The 17,893-nt window shown below is 38.9% G+C and overlaps 1 long non-coding RNA gene across 2 annotated transcripts; it reads left to right on the top strand.

Annotated features, from left to right (window-relative positions):
* Nucleotides 1–11,409: 11,409 nt before the first annotated feature.
* On the top strand, nucleotides 11,410–17,893 carry LOC126870241 (uncharacterized). Of its 2 annotated transcripts, XR_007691240.1 has the most exons (3): nucleotides 11,425–15,685; nucleotides 16,782–17,405; nucleotides 17,556–17,893. It is a non-coding gene; the product is annotated as an uncharacterized LOC126870241 (long non-coding RNA). The 2 variants fall into 2 exon arrangements; XR_007691239.1 differs by having other exon boundaries at nucleotides 11,410–15,685; nucleotides 16,782–17,893.

Below are 17,893 nucleotides of genomic sequence, written 5' to 3'. Positions count from 1 at the left end.
TTTTTTAAATAAATTATTATTAAATATGATACGTATGTCTTTATGCAAGGAAACTCCCCTTACTAAAGTCGTCTATTCTATTCACATATTCCTTTTCTATAAAATTTTATACATTTTTACTGTTTTGGTATCCAATTTGACGTGCCAAATACTGTTACAAAAGTATAAATAAGCAATTTTAATCCACTATTTTGGACCGATTTATAATTCTTATGGGAAAATGTGTTTAGTTTTCGAGCAAATCGATTTCCGAACAGCCTTTCCGAGCAAATTACCTTCGACATAACCGAAGTTCCACTGTATCAATTGTTCGATTTTGTTATTATTCGAACGTGTTTAATTTAGATTGCGACTAAAGGAGACGCGAGAACTGTTTTGTGAAACATCATGAAAAATCGCAGCAAAAAGTCCAAGTGATTTAGTCAAGAAAATGAATCATAGTGAAAATTATAGTAACTGCTGAAAGATATCTTGATCGTACCTTTTTATAAACACTTGGCGTATTTTTTCGCGTTTCGAGAATGCAGCGTATCAGAAGCTGTTCGGTGGCGCCTTAGGGCGCCTTTTCACGCGCTCACGCACGCGCAACATGAGAGAAGGCAGCGAGGCACGCGTGCAACACGAGCAACGAGATAATGGGGCGTAACCGAAGCGGCATTGCCTCGCGGTGAAAGTTAGCGCCGTGACGTTAATTGAGGAGCGCCTTAGCGTTCTGAAATTAGGAGTCGAGGGCCTGGTTACGACGCTCATCCTTCCTTTTAGTTTATCGACGAAAAACCGGCTATAAAAAGAGTTCTTTCTATCGATATCCAGCTCAATTAGGGATAACCTGCAACAATTATTTTCTGATACCGTTTGGATAACGTAAACCCCTTGTGTTTTCCACGTGTTTTCGGTCTCATGGCATAATCTTTAGCATTTCAAGAGGATATCGACGATGATTAACAAAATAATAAATCTTATTAAAAATCTAGTGGTTGTTGTTCGTAAGAGAAGCAGAAAAACGAAACGATTGAAATAAAGAACCTCTTTCATTGAATCAATAAAAATTAACCATGAAAGCAGCGTGCACAAGATGACGAATCAACAGTCTCTTCAATGGCTTAAGCGTTTCTTTCCTTTTTGTGAAAGTACTAGAAATATCAAGTTATACAGACGCTAGAAGAATATCTCAGTAACAAGAATGAATTCAACAATGGCAGAATAAACTCATTATCAGATAGCTAGAGTAGGATAAAACAAGCAATAATGAATATTATGTTAAAGATTAGTTAATGGCGACGTCGTTTAAAACAATTAATCTCTTTATCTTCCAAGGAACAAAGACGGCTAAACTCGCCGCCGATCTAGCAGATAAAATCAAAGATTCGACGAATTAAAAACTCAATTAAGAACGATGAATACATAATTTAAAGACGGGTAGAAGCAAAAGGTAAAACGTTTCACGATCTTCGGTCGATCGAACAGCCGCTTAAAAAGTATCGAGCAGTGGCACTAATAAAATCGCAACAAAACGAGCCGAACTTCCGATAGATAAGACGCATAAATCAAGAGAGTAGCGGCAAAAAGGACGATGCGTCCCATTATATCGCGACGAGCATGCATCTTAATCCATTAGCTCCTATCATCCTGCCATTCGAGAGTAAAAAAGATACGAGAAACGGAACAAGCATGAACAAGATAAAAAAAAGATACAAAACAACAAGCAACGACATCCTCCTCGAGAAAGCTTATCTCCTAACACTGTGCCGAAATTCTGCGATTCCCTGTACCTTGGGACAGGCGAACCGACAGCCTCTGAATATATTAATTTCGAGAGCGTCCGTCAGCTTGTTCGGTGTTCAGCCTGCGAGAAAAAGGTCAGACGAAGCGTGTCGCGTCGCAGACCAGGCGGATTCATTAATAATTGCTTCGCTCACGCTCGCGCCACGAACAGGTACACCGAGCTTGAAACACTCTTGTAGTTGAGGAAAGTGGAGTGAGATGAATTTAATTGCCCTTGTGTCATACAAATTTTTTCAATACAATGTGAAAAGATGGAATATTTATTGATGTATTTAAACGACTCTCGGGGTGCAGTAGAGCTTCATTTGTTATTTGAACTTGTCAGCAGTTGAAATTTTGTTCACACAAAATGGAAAAATGATATTTTTCGTTGTAAGCTGATCTAAATTGAACTGTATCTAAAGCTACTTGTTAAACTGATCTGTCGTGTTGATCGCCGCAATTCTAGATTTGCAACTTCCAACATTTACTTGCCGCAAACTCATAACTGTCATAACTGAGAAAGCTTACTGATACTGATAGCTTGCAGTTCGTGATTTGCAAAATTCCTTTAATGATACTATTTCATTTTGCGTCGTTGCGATATTTATATCGTACAACGTTGTTATCCAATAAAACAGTCGTATTTCCTCAGAATCCTCTAGCGCGTCACGAACAAAGAGATACCATCCCCTCGTAGCAACTTCCCTTAACGCAATACGACTTATCCGCGCGATGTACGTACGTCCGCTCTGGCGCACCCTTGTCTCTACAGACTTTCACATTCTAACTTGCTCGTGCACGAGGCCCATAAATTCTTATTAGCGATTAGCCCATCCGAAATGTAATAACGCCATGCCACTGGATGTATCATTAGTCGATGATAGACGACGCGTTGCGCAATTAACAATTACCTGGCGAGTTGTGTTGCAGCCGTGAAACGAGATTCGCCGCGTTCGGTAATGTAAATTAACGGATTACGGCTCCGTGATCCTAAGGAAAAGTGAATCCAGTGATTGAAAGCGTTACTCAACGAGCGACCAATGCAAGTCTCTGGATGGTGAAGGGTTCGTTCATTGAATTTCGTTAGCGCACCTCGTTGGAATGTATTTTGTAGTCGAAACAGATTTAAGATTTACGATATGGTGTTATGATATGGATATCCATCATGTCCTGCAGTTGTCCTGTTAAGTTAATACGTGTTCTTAATATACGGGTAATTGAGCGTTTCGGTATCCTCGTGCATGGATATTAGGGTCTCCGATTCACGTGTACTCGGTTACAGGCACGTGTCTATTAACATATTCATATATTTTAATTCCTGTACATTTTAATATAGAGATAATTGACTACGTAAGGACATTTACTCGAATAATATGGTAAATACGATGTGACAAAACTATCATAAATTTACAAGTAATAACTTAGGATTGAGGGATTTTAATAAGATTTTAACGATTTTAATAGCGATTAGGCAGCCAAGTGCACGCGCATCTACTAAAAATTGTATATATCAAGCTACGAATTATATACCGCAGACATGTATTTCATCCTGCTACGTTCTCCCAAGTATTTTCCATTCAATCGTGCTTTCATCGTTAGAAAAACTTTTTAGTTTGGAGAAAGTATAGAAGAATCGTTTGGACGTGGGATTTTCTTTAAAGTGATTTCGTTGGGATTTTTGTAAAATGTCGAAAGCATTTCTTCGTGGTAAAATAAGAACGAGATTGGAATAAAAATTCGAAATCCGTAGCAGGATTAGATACACATACGAGATAGAGACCTCTAATTTATACGATATTTTCGTTTTATCTCGCTCGTAGAATATATCGTGAAGTTTATAGAAAAACCTATGGAACACCCTGTACATTCTAGTATACTTTCTAAAGCATTCGTATCTTAATAATTAGCAGAAATCAAACACGCTTGGCTACAACATTTATCATTCGCAATTAGCCTGTAACTCGACTAACTTAGTCTTGACATTTACTTAAAGCGAGGCTGGTATGAAATCACGGCATAAATCTCAAAATAAACGGGTATCGCGAGATGTACAAGAAAATATAAAACAAACGTAAAGACTCGATCTCGGCGCTGTTATTAAATTAGATGCCATTAAGCGAATAATAATTACACGTAGCGACGAGTCGAACGTCTCACTTAAGTCGCCGCGAGTTTCAAACCGCGAGTTTTGAACCGCGATCCTTCTTCTCCTCGTGCGTATAGTGTTTCGAAAGCTTCGATATCTCCCGAGGACGCAGGGGAAGAGAGAAGTAATTATAAGCGCAGCGTTGCATTAATGTGCGCCGTCAAAGGCGACCGCCTGTATAACAAATCCGTTCTTGCGCAATTGACGCCAGTCCGCCCACTTTTTCACGTCATTTTGCCGCCGTTCCACGCCACGCAAGTAGTCTAGATCAATATTCTACGCGACCATGAAATAGGACAGTTGAAAGTTATCCATGTTGTCGCTCTTTTTGCATGGCGTCGCTGTTTAGCAATAATGTTTGTGTTTTCTGGCTCTCCTTACGCAATAACTAATAACCTATCGATAGACCGCGGATTCTTATGCAAATCTTGTATGCGTATTTTTGAGAATATAGCTACGAAATATTATAGAAAGCGCTACGCTTTGCATATTTTTTCAATAGCACGTGCATTCTACGCGCAAATACACATTTCTACAAGGAAAAAAGAAGAGCGAAGAGATCGATTCACCAATCGCTGAACCAACGAATGTACGTCATTTTGAACGAATTATTAATTAATAATTTACGAGAACAACATCAATCAAAAGGAGTTTTTCCTTATTCCACACCTTACTTGCCAAAGCAAAGGAGAAAAATAAGAACGACCATCGAATATTCGTCTCGTCGATCCCTGATCAATTAAAAACTTTCACTGGCCGATTCGAAGGATCGTCTCACACAAGAGCGTCGTTTCCAAGAAGCCTCTCCCAATGAGAGTCCCGAGAGAAATTGCATGCTCCTGTTACGTCGTCGTCGCACCGAGATACTATAAGGTGCTCTTCCAACACGGCAAAAATACTACCTAAAGGAAACAGGAACATTGAGAAAAACCGTGGCAGGACGATATAATCGGTCGTTTCGGGGATCGTCTCTTCTTATGCAGCGATGCGTTAACACGACATTTTGTATCGGGCACATTGAGATATTGAGAGGCAAGATTCGATCGCGTCTCCGGTTAGAAGGAATGGTTAATCAATCGGAAGTGATCGATGATGTCGAACGGGGGACGAGCAGCGTTTCGATTTGTGACGAGCAGGAAGGAAAGTTTTCGGACCCGATGCCGTACGAGCGTGCAACGATACGAAGGCGAAACGATTCCTTTCGTGCAGCGAACCGTTTAATTCGTTTCGCGTTCGGTATGCGCGTGTGACGCTTGAGCGCGGGCGCGCCAAACGGATACGCGTGTCCGCGGTAATTACAGGTTACGGGTAATTGTTAATTAAAACGCTGGAGCCAGGGGCGACGATGGAGCCAAGGATCAGTGGCGGAGATCGCGAACGTTTGCAGGCCTTCTACTCGTTCGTGGCGCCAGACCGTGTTATGGGACACGATGTTGATGATTAGACTGCAGATTTTTATGCATCTATGTATGGGAAGCTTAAAAATGCAGAAATGCGCAGAACGCGTATACCGTGCGAAAATATATAAAATATCGAAAGGAGAATGTTCGTTAATCTTTCGTTTCGTAAATCTTTATTTAGGTTCTGTTCTTTGGTGTTTGAGAGCATGCTATCGTTGATAAGCATCCGGAGATTTTAGTAGATTTTTTGTAAAATAATAATTAATAATTTTAATACTTATATATTAAATATATATAGAATAATTTTATACTTGGATTTTAATGGATCAATGTGTTTTCTTCTTCTTCTTAAATATTTATCTATTTATTTATTTAATCATTTAAACAGAAAATAATAATAAACTTTTTGTATTTAATGTATTTAATGAATTTAATGTATATTATAATTAATATATATATATATAGATACACACACACACACACACATATATCGGTTAAAAATATGAAAATGAAAACAACTTAAAGTATACGTTCCAGCGAGTGTTTTCAAGAGACTAAGGTTTGCCCAAATAGATCTATCTTCTCATGAAAGGAGTTTGTATGATTTAGCGCACGATTGAAACAATTAAAATAACCATAAGTCGTGCGGTGTTGATTAGAATAGAACAAATTATTATTTCTAACGCATCGTGAAGGAACATAAAGAGAGAACTAGAAAAGAGATAAAACAGGGAATGATACTCTTGATTATCTTACTTAGGAATAAGACGTCAAACATTACCCTCCTTTTGCTCAGTGTCTGTAAATTTAAGTTATTGGGAATTTCATCATAATTAGGAGAGAATAGCGGCATAGATTGACCACCATGTCTGGCTGCTAGCCTAAAGAATTTATGCCGAACTTTCTTTATGTCATCTATGTGAGAAAAGCAATAGGGAAACCACATGAAATAGCCATATTCTAAAATTCATGTAAAATCAGTCCGATTAGTTGACAATACAAAGAGTATTAGTATAGCAAAAGAAACGCGAGAACTCTGTATGAATATTCCACCAATGGTATCAAACTACCCGTTCTTCACGCAATTTCCACGAAAAGACAGGAGGACCAGAACAATCAGAAATCTGGCAAGAACAAGAAATCGATTCATTTCTCGAATCTCACCTCGATTACGTCAAACCATGACTCTGATTTCGTTATACGGCTCGCATAAACGTATCACCAGCTGCGAATTCACTTTCATCGTTTCATTTGTTTCCTTTCGTAGCTTCTCGATTCACCGGTGGGAGTCAACGAAAGACAAGCTTGGCGATTGTTCGATTACTAGAGAAAGTTGTCCGAATAAGAAAAAAAAATGGGATTGGTTAAAAGACAAAACGAAGATAAAGGAAAATAAACGAGACAATTTAGCCGATCCTTTGTTCATGAAGCGCTCCTACGTTCGACTCCACGAACGATCTTGTTCGATTTCGGTTACGAATTCGTCAGCGTCGGTAATAAACGATTCCCATGGCCACCGGCTAGCCAAGAAAAGAAACCAATGTCGATTAATCGATCGATCGTTATAAGTGCCGCGATTTCGTTAATTGCGTCCGTTTGTGCTTCTTGTAATTACTTTCACCGAAGGTTGAGAGAATTTTAATCAGAATTCTGCTTTAGAGTGGTTCGAGAACGTATGACGCGTTCGATTTTTCTGCAGGGAAGAATCGTGTCGAGGATTAGCCGAGCAAAGCAATTAGGAAGTTGAACATGTGTCGTGGCCACCGGTTTAGATTGCCATCATTGGCAAAAGATATATTGAAGATGTTCTCATGGAGAAGTTTTTGTGTTATTCGCTTGATTATTCGTTCGTTAAAGAGGAAGTCCGTATTCAGACCTTGTTAAGATGATTTATTGCTAGCGAAATTTGTAGTAATTAGACGCGGTGTTGTGTAACGCGAAGGTTTTTCCTCAAACCTGTACTTAGATTTGTCGTTTCTTAATTATCATGAATTTTTTAATTTATGCTAATAATAATTAGCTTTTTATTCCTCGTAGAAATAAAAAACTGTAATTGACCGTAATTTCTCTCCCTCGAGAGAGTTTAACTTTATGCTTTTCGGTTTTTATCGAGTGCTGAAAACTTTGGGCAATTAAAACCTCTCGTATTGAAAACGAATTAAATCGAAACATTGATGTCTTTTTGTATTAAAAAATAATTAAAAGGCATTTTAATCTTGACTCATAGATTCAATGTATTAAGTGCGACGTAATTGAAAGATAGAAATAGAAAGTTGGTATAATTACGAACGACGACCTGAAAAATAATTGGAGGGAAGTTAGATGAATACTATGACTAAAAAAAAATATTGATCAATCACGGGTTTTTGCGACGAAGAGTTAATGAACGTAGCGAAGATAAACGAGATTTTCGTTGCTTTTTACACGATGCCCGCCAATTTCTTTCATCGACGACGTCTAATTTAATATGAAGTTAGAGCTTGAAACAGAAAGGGAATCAATAACGCTGTCAGCTTCGAGGTATTGAAAGCCTGATGACCATTATATTTTTGTACATTAGAGACGCGTAGGTAATTAAAAATTAAAAAGAGATTGAGGTTTTTATTAAGGAACTTCATTATTTCGATTAGTCGTCGCGCCTTCTTCTTAACAAATCAGAGTGTGATACTCTTATATATGAAACATTCTGTTCAAGATATTAGTATCTCTGTAAAAGGCGTTGGTTTCGTACTAAATTTTACTCGCTATCGGTTCATTGAAGATTTTGAGGGATTTTAAATCAAATTAATTTCATACAGTAACTTTCGCATACTTTTTATCACTTACTCTGTGTGTTATTTTAACAATACATACATGTCGATACATTTATATGCACCTTTCTATCCCAAACAAATGATCCCAAATGTTACGTATCTAACTATCGAATATAAAATAATTCTTGACGCAGACAATTAGCCATAAGAATATTTTTGCATTATTTATCGCCACGAAACTTTAAATAGAATTTAATGCATAATTCAAAAGAGAAATTTTCAATACGAAACAATAACAAAATTAACATGCCATTCCATTTGAGAAGATGACGAGTAGACTCTGCTTAAATGTTCCTCGAAAATATATTGCACCGACTGCACTGACTAATTTTATAAAATAATAATTAAAATCTGTTTGAAATGTCAGCAGAAAGATATTCGTCTGTGCGCGACATAGAGTGGAAAATTCCAGGAATTACTGAAATTCCGTAGTTTCCCAGAGGCGAAAAGAAACGTGGGTGAAACGAGGGGGCGACGCAGATGGCGTTTCCTCGACGCGCTCGAGAGAGAAAGGAAAGAAGAAAAACGGAGGCTAAGAAAGATAGATAGTCGGGCGAATAGGTGGAAAGAGAGAGGCGAGATAACTGGCGCCAGCGCTAATAATTTCATAGTAGGTAGCCGTTGCGAAGGCATGCGCACGGCCTCCTAATCGCTGCTATCGTTTAATCGCTCGAACGTATACGATCGACAGCCACGAGTATACCGCACCAGGAAACGTAGCGCAAAAACCGGCGCCAACAACGATCTATCTTCGAGATCGGTTTCGCGCGAAAAGTCGCGCGCCGTGCGTGACGCTCGTGCATTTCAAAACAATTTTCCGTATTAATATTTAATATCCATTCACACCTTCGACCTTGCGATTGAATTAAGATTTAAATTATAGGATTGACATTCTGAGTTTTCTAATTTCATTTAGAAACTTATTTCATGGAATCATGATTAGAAACGTGCATTAATGTGATATTCGTGATGTCATAATTATGTTATTAATGTATATTACGCATATACGCGGTATATTATGAAGTTATAGTGATCAATTATAGTGGTAAATCAACGGTAATAATTTATTGTCATTAGATTCTTTTAAACGAGTTTCACCTTCGATCTCGTTCATTTCAAATTAACTGCAAGATTCTCAACTTATCTGTTTCATTAATTTATTATCTTTTGGAAAATACAAATGTTTTACAATGAATAGCGAAATTTTATTTTTCCATCTCTAAATTGTTATATAAAGCTCTCAGCTTATTTATCAATTTTCCTATCTGCTGAAAAAATCAAAGTTTCTGTAAGTTTTCACGGCATTAATCTATATGGAGTATATACGATAGTTTTTTAATTCAACGAATCTTTCCAATTCACATTCATCTTTACGTATATTTTCTTTCATAACAACGTTTTAGGCATTGTACTAAATTCAACCATTTTATTACGAGACTCGCGTAAATGTTTACGGGAAGTACACAGGCTGCATTTTTGTTTAGCGAGGTCAGTCATAAAATGAAGTTTAGACAGACCCTCTGACCACTGTGGTTGAATGAAAACTGCGTATCATCGTTCAAAAATAAAATCCAAGTCGCGAAATAACGTAGAGCAGGCGTCGAATGCGTCAATTACGAGGATTTTCAAACTCTTACCGCATTAAACTTCGTAAATTAAATTTATGTTACTGCGTTAAACTATATAATCTACGTTGATACACTGAATGTGCTTTTATTTTCAATCGAAATTAACATTAAACTTCTTTCCATGAGATAAAAGTAGTACTATTACTTTCTCATGAAAACAGCATTTTTTTTTTTTTTTTATATTGTATAAAATAATTTTCGTGTTAATAACAAGTTTATTAAGCAAACTGTAATCTCTGAATGTCATTACGACGTTAACCTGCAATAATAAATTACATAAATATGTACTCTAATTTTACGACTTACGTTCGATACAAAGTAGAAACCGGACAAATTTATGAAGCAACTTAATCTAGATCCAAACTACAATCAATTTATATCTCCCTAATAAACATCCGAGCTAATCAATCAAGCAAACCAAACTCCATAAAATACCACGAACAACGAAACAGGACGAGGCGTGAATCGTAAACGCGCGTGTTTGCAGATTCTCGTGCCTTCTCTCGAGTCCTCTCGCGTTTTCTAGCGATCGCGATTCGTCCCCGCAAGGAATCGTCAACTATAATTAACATACTTTTTTGCATGCTGCCCACGGGAGCCGGTTTGCCGTGAAAAAAATCACGGTAATTAAATTACCGAATAAAACATCCGCATCTTCTCTCCTCCTCGAGAAAAAAGAGCGCAAATCGAGCGCACCAAGTCAGGCTGCAAGACGTGTCACGCGAACAGCGGAGAGGGGCCAATAAAATCACACGTCGATTCCTCCTGCTCCACATAACGAAAACCCTCGTTTTGCTCGTTTGTTCGTATGATAGCAACGGACGTTTCTGAAAAGACGAAAAAAGAAAAAGAAAATAAAAAAAGAAAGGAAAAAAAATCGATCATTCGCTTTACACGCCGCCGTACGATTCCCGCAAAACTAGGATGACGACGAAGCGGAATCGTGATCGCCTGTAATTGGAATGCCATCCGGGCGGCGGCGGTCGATTGATGAACGACGAACGGACCGGCTGTGGATAGTTATCGTGCATCTTCCTCGCGAGCGTAGACGCGAACTTGCACGCAGGAACGCGTGTACGAACCGAGTGCAGAACCGGGCGAACGCTGTTCAGGCTACAGGATCGTTCAATAACGGTGTTTGTACCGTGCAAGGGTGGAAAAAAGTCACCGGTATAGATGAAATATTTAGCGATCGATTTAAATTTCTTTCTCTGTATAATTTTCGTGATTTTACTTTAGTGATTTACGAAACACGTTTCTATGTGTGAGGCAGAGCCATATTAGATAGTGGATGACACGACCAGTCCAATTAGGTTCACGAAGATCCATGATCTACACGCACGCGTGATAATTAGATACTATTAAGTCGATTAGAAAGTGAATATGTACTTTTGCGACTGCGATGCGGTACAAAAGCAATGCCATTTGTACTTTTGCAGCAGCGTTGACAATTTTCTAAGTGCTCTGCAGATATAGTAGAAAAGAATTTCGTTGAGAATTGTTCTTGTTCAAAATTGTCGATAAAATAGCGTACCAATGGGAGAGGAAGGAAGTAATTTTTTTGCAAATAAAGCTGATTAAAAGGTGTTTCAATTCAATGGGATTGATTCACTTTGTTACGAACTTTCAAACGAAAAAGTGTACTGTGCAGAAATAGCGATGCTGGACATTTTTGTTAATTCTACCAATCTTAAAGACAAAAGTTTCATGTAAAATCACATGGGAAAACATACGAAAGCAGGAACGAAACTATAGCATTATAGAAAAATAGTGATCATTTGTTTCTTTTTTTTTAATTTCATTTTACACGATAATAAGAGACTTCTTAGGTTTTTATATCTTCTTAAATTTGTATGCTGCATAGTCTACGAACGTAGTGTAACGAGTAACACATATACATATCAGTAAATGTACAGTGATGCGCAAGGAGAGTGTGTTACAACGTTGTCATTACTATGTTACAGCTTCTTCCGCTATTAAAAGGAAAGTTTTATGCGTGATCCTGCGTAAGTTCACAGACAGGAAAGCGTATAAACGCGACAAGAACAGCGCCGAGCGTTTATACAGGAGAAACTACAGCGCCCTCCAAAACAAAGGTCTGAAATCTAAATTCTTCCACTTTCTTGTAATTTCCCTCGCTATTAGTGGAAAATTTTCAGTGGATCTATCCAAATTTACGTGTAGCGAAACACTGATGCAGCTACCACACTACAGACTACAGATACTAAAACTACAGCAATTCAAACGCGCGAAAATAGAATGCACAAGAATAAGTGAGATTATGGGAAAAACCAAACGATCTCTTATCCTTACTTTGTTATGGCCCTTTCCGCTATTACGAGCAAGTTTTGCTTTGATTCTGCCTAAATCCGTCTGCAGAAAAGCATACAAACGTGACAAGAAGAACAACGTACGAACGAACGTTTACGGACCTATAGAGCCTTTCAAAAACAATATCTCCATGTGTAATAATGTATTTTCTTAAATCCGCGCGAGCTTATACGCGAACTATATGATCACATATACAAATTACAGAGAATTAAATGCAAATTACCGAAATTAAAGGCAAGATGCAAAGAAGGAACAAGAGTTAAGGCAAAAGGGAAAAAAGGAGGTTAGTTTTGGTGGGAAAAATAATATCTCCTGGCGTTCCAATTTCCTCAAACCTTCGCGAGCGTATTCGCAAGTCACACCGACGAGTATTATAGAGAACGAAATTAAGTTTAGCGCAACGGGGTTAAAATTCGTACAAAAGACAAGCGACGAAGCGAAAAGAAGGAAAGAAGGTTAGTTTGGGTGGCAGCGCGCGCAAGGCCGACCGCAAAGAACGGTGAGGGGAGGGAACGTTGGATGCACGCGCAAAATAAACGCGGTCTCGCGATCGTATAAATAAAAGCGTGGTGGCGCGCGTGCAGCGGAGATCTCTTGCTGGCGCGCGCGTACGCCCGGTGTGTCGCTTTGGAATCCAGTTTGCCGGCAGTTTTTGCAAAACTCCCGGCGGCGTGCACGTCCGGAGCACTGATTCCTGGACAACGTGACGCAATTATGCAACGTGCCACTCTTTGCCTCTCTTCTCTCCGTTCCTCCGTCACCGTTCGATACCATCGCTGACCTTGAGGCCCTCCGAACACCAGGCTGCTCTTCTAGGTGGCCTTGCCCGGTTCATGCGACCACTCGCCGCATCACGACGCGACCCTGGCCTCGGTCTTAGCCTCTAAGCGCCTGCTATATGGCTGGTTATTGAAATAAATCGGCATAACGCCTCGTTCCCGCCCCCTTTATTCCGATTTCGTCGTATAAAACGATCTTACCGTGCCTTCGAGTGAAACGACGCATCATTCTACCAGGGGATTAAAAGAACGAACGCAACCAGGGGATAAACGCAGCGTGGAATTCGGCATTTATCCGGTATTTACGCTTCGTACACCGATAACATACGTAACAGTTCGGTGTACGGATTTCTCGGACACGCTAACGGGCCAAACAAGCTAATTTAATCGATCGTTCAAACGCTCGAAGGGTTGTTAAGAACGAGACATTATTATCAACGCGAGACGCGTCGTGCAGGCTCGCGGATTTTTCGACTTATTATTAGCTGACGCGGCGGAATGCTCATCCGCCTTGGACCCCACTCGCTGGTAGGATTCTTTGAGAGGCGTTTTTCTTGTTGGCAATGGCGTCGTAGACACGGCGGATATTATTAAATGCAATTTAGTGAGTCGTTCTTGTACATTGTTGGCGCTTACTTTGGATTATGGCTTGTTTTGTGCTGCACAGTGTCGGAATTAGCTGTTTCTGCATCGTTTGACTAAGAGTCGGGGAAATGCGTACTAAACTGTTTCGTTTGCAGATGTGGAATATGGTTTGTGAATAAGATATTTCGTTCAACCTTGGTCACAGTTGATATCTTTGTTACCTTTGCAGCTTGGAAGAATAATCAAAACATAGTGATTAAACGTATTCTTGGGTTTTTGAAGACAATGTTATAATTAACAAGTTGGTACCTGGTAAAGTAGTACTATTTAACATTTTTATTCTGTCGTCATTCTTTCTGATTGAAATTAAACAATATATTTGCTTTGGATCTTTTAATCGTTACGCTTTTACGCAATCTTTCCCCGTTTTTCTATTGTCTTGCCACGTAACTAGCTTTACACACGCAGAAGCAAAGTTTAGATTATGTAAAAACACAATCTCACGTCGTTAAATAATCACGCTACTAGGAACACAATAAAACTGTACAATAATCGAAACTATAACAATAATTGAAAATATACGCCGATAAGTTTCCCAATTAAAAAATCTCGTTATTTTCACAATATCAAAATAGCTGTTAAAAAAGGTTGAATAATCCGAACTTACGCAAAACGCCATTAATCATTCGTCGATCAACACATTTGCTACGGCTATTCGCGTGTCCCCGGGCAAAACTTATCCTGTCGTTCGTAGCTGAAATTTAAATCTTATTTATGGTGTCAGGTGTTACTAAAGATATTATTTGACTTTTTAACTGATATAGTTCATTTACAACGGACGCCTAATCAGAAGGTACGCGCACGGCAGAAATATCCGCGGTATTGCCAACAGCAAGGCGCGTTTCCATGCAGCAAACGCAATACAGCCTCGCGTTCGACTGCATTGTATGTTAAAGTGTTAATGTATAGCATTACGTGCAAATTACAGGTGGCTCGACACGAATCATGAATCTAGAACTGTTAATTTACATGCTGCATGAAGTATCGATCTTGTCGCAGATAGTGGTTAACTGGATTACCTAATGCGATTTTCATTTCTTTTTCCCAGCAATCGATCGTTTAGCATCTTGCGTGAATAACGTAACTTCTTTCGCGATCTTTTTCCGGTTTTCTTTTCATAGCAGCCTTTTTTTCGAATAACAGGGAAATGTTAAGAATATGTTGCAGTTTCTGCTGACATTGTTTATGAACTTTATTCAGTAATTATGGGCTAATATAATAAGGTTAATGTATGGTAACTTTTGAATGAGAATAAAAATCGATAACACAATTTTACTACAATTTTAAAACATAATTCTATACATACAGTGGTTAAAGAAATAATTAGCGCACGCTCTTATTTTCCAACGAGTTTTAGAATCTTTTATTAATCAGATTCTACGTTTCACTTTCACAGTATCAAATTTTCGTAGTCTTGTGCAGGTACCACTAAATGATACGAAATATGATATACTTAAGCCTAATTAATCACCATGTAAACATTACAATAATACAAATTTTATACTACTAATAATATCCCTCGTATCGTACTAGAATATTATAATTAAGAACGTAAAGCATTGCAACATCGTGAGTAGTAAGAAACGTGAGTTAAGGAAACTTGAGAGAATGTAAACTCTCCGCTAAGATATCGTAAATTAATAAACTTTAAATTAATCCTCTTAACCCTCTTGCATCACGTAGACTGTAAATTCATGAAACACGCGATTGGTTACTCTTATAACTATTTATGCATCGTATAAATACACAACAAATAAAATTTAATCTTGCTAACTGTACATAAGTATGCAATCGCAATTGTATTAATTTCGACCGACAGAAATTCGCTTAATTGGGTTTTAACTGAAATTTTGTTTTAATAAATGTTCTTTATACGCAACGCGGATATATCGAGAGAATGATGGTAGCTGGTTTGGCAAATCTATACTTCCTGTGCGGTTACCAAGAGATCTGGCAAGAGCTATCAGAGTGGACCTGTCGCCAACGTTAATAAGGCGCCGATATGACGCCAGCGTGCGATTTAAAACACCATTTTCGTGGCACAGGCCGTTATGAGATACCGGTATGCCGGCCGATCCAGACACAGGCAGCTTCTGTTTTCGGCAATGAGGATGTCAGACAAGTTACGACACGGCCAGCAGGTGTTACGACCGGACAGCCAGTTCAGGAGGCCCAGGTATTTCCTCCTTTTTCCTCTCTATCTCTCTTCCTCGTTCGTTTCGTCATTTTTCATTTTCCTTTGATCCGGTTGTAACCAGTCGACCGAACGTGGCTACTGTTTAACTTTTGTCGCGTGTATCGGCGATCACTGATTGCCTTTTCGATTCCAGTTACATTGCTACCATCGCGGGAGGACGCGTGACGACGATCGAATCAAGAAGAAACGTCGCTGTTATCTTTTTAGAAGCATGATTTCAATTTTTAGCAATTTTATTTACTTCGGTCGAAGTTGTTCTACTATTTGGACAGTTGGAATAGTAAATCGGTAATAAACAGTATATATGTATGATATTTCAGATTTAATCAGTGGAAAATGATACTATTTTAAAAGACTTAACAGGATTTGGATATCTGGGTCAATTAGATACATCTTGATACCTTGAATTTAGCACTGCTATAAGTAGTTATGAACGTAAATCAAGAGTGTAGATAGTGTCAACACTGGAATCTTGGATACAGTCATTTTGATTATTCTTGTTTCTTTCTTCTTTATTAATTTTTGTGGCTTTGAGTCTCAGAACTTTGATATTTAATAATCATATTTTTAATGTAATATTATACGTATAATCCTTCATATCTTAATACAAATGAATATTAACATTGTCAAGAACACCTTTCTGTACATTCTTAACGATTACAAAGATAAAATATCTAAATCTACTATTGCAGTTCCAGTAATGCAAATTTATTAATTTCTCATTAATTTCTCATTTCTTATTAATTTCTCAGTGTACTATTCAAGCTGATTCTTCTTTGAACAGAATCCCATTTGCAAGATCATTCTGTCCATTCCCAAACAACTAGCAAAAATTATTTCTTTCTCAGCTCGCCACTGAAACATTGAACGTATCGATTTAATAAAACCTAAACTTGTTATCCAGCCACCGATTTCCACGTTTCCATAACTCCGTATTCATACAGAAATACGCACCAACCGATCATCTGAAACCAATAAACGCCATACATACACACACAGTACCTTCGATCTTTTATTATGCAGAGAACAAATAAAAAGAATGCTCCTTGCACAATCAGCGACGTCTCTTTTGCAGAAACTCGAACAGTGCCAGGGTGTACGGAGGCTCGCGACTACCAAGTGCATTCTGATACGCGAGGGAAGGTGGAGGAGGCGGCGGAATGGCTAGGATCTCTCTGCGGTCTGCTACATCTATTTATAGCGTACGCCATGCTAATGCATGTGCGCCTATGCACCACGCTAACACCACGTCCCAAGCATAACGGGCTTTTACATGCTGCACTGGATATTCCACGTGGACTCCCCTCCTCCTACGTCGCAGCGCTGCCCCTTTCTCCAAGGATCGCCTGTTTCTCGTGGGCTCCGCCGCCGTTGTCCGCGGAGGTCTCATCCCGGCCATACACGCGTGCGAACGCACGTGCGCCTGGCTCGAAGAGGAACGCACCCAGAGAGCCCGCGTTCTTCGAGATTTATGCACGGGCGCAGGTCCCCCTGTGTAAAAGACGAGCTCGCGCGCGCGTAGGCTTTTCCGGTCACACTGCGGTCAACCTGACTCTTAAAATGCTGTTGAACTCGATTTTTATTGATCCTCTTCACTTCGTCCAGTTCCAAGTATTCTTTTACACGTGGCGAAATAGAGCTGTGCCTGAGAGACCTCTTGCACGATAATTTACCGAATAATTGTATTTTTGTGGATCGGGTGAGTGACAAGTCGTAGATGACGAAGATTGTTAGGGTTTTACGCGGTTCTTTTTTTTTTTTTTATTTTATATCGAACAGTAGAAGTAGGATAGACGTAGAATAGGTACGTCATTTCAGTTGATCTATCGCTAAAGTATCGTTGTTACAGTGACAACTTATTCGCGCCGCTTGTAACTTGTGACTTATACAATTTTGGTGGTAATATCGACCCAAATAAGTTCGGCAAGAGGGCCCAGGCCCGAGGAGTAGTATCTCCGAAGATCTCTGAAGAATATTACAGCTTTTGGTATATAATGTCGTGGACAATTGTTTGAATCAATGCAACGTATTTACATACCTATTGTACGCTTGGTGAAAATCAAACACCTGCTAAGAATTACATGAGGAAAGGACGAATTAATTGACTAAAGAGCACAAGATACGCAACTATGATGGAAGATGAATGTGGGATATAAATCCACCATAATAAAGAATCGTTAATTTTTA

Source organism: Bombus huntii, chromosome 10 (genome assembly GCF_024542735.1).
Source record: "Bombus huntii isolate Logan2020A chromosome 10, iyBomHunt1.1, whole genome shotgun sequence".
Classification (NCBI taxonomy): domain Eukaryota; kingdom Metazoa; phylum Arthropoda; class Insecta; order Hymenoptera; family Apidae; genus Bombus; species Bombus huntii.
The sequence above is the reverse complement of the archived record's forward strand: the minus strand, read 5'-3'. Positions and strand labels throughout refer to the sequence as shown.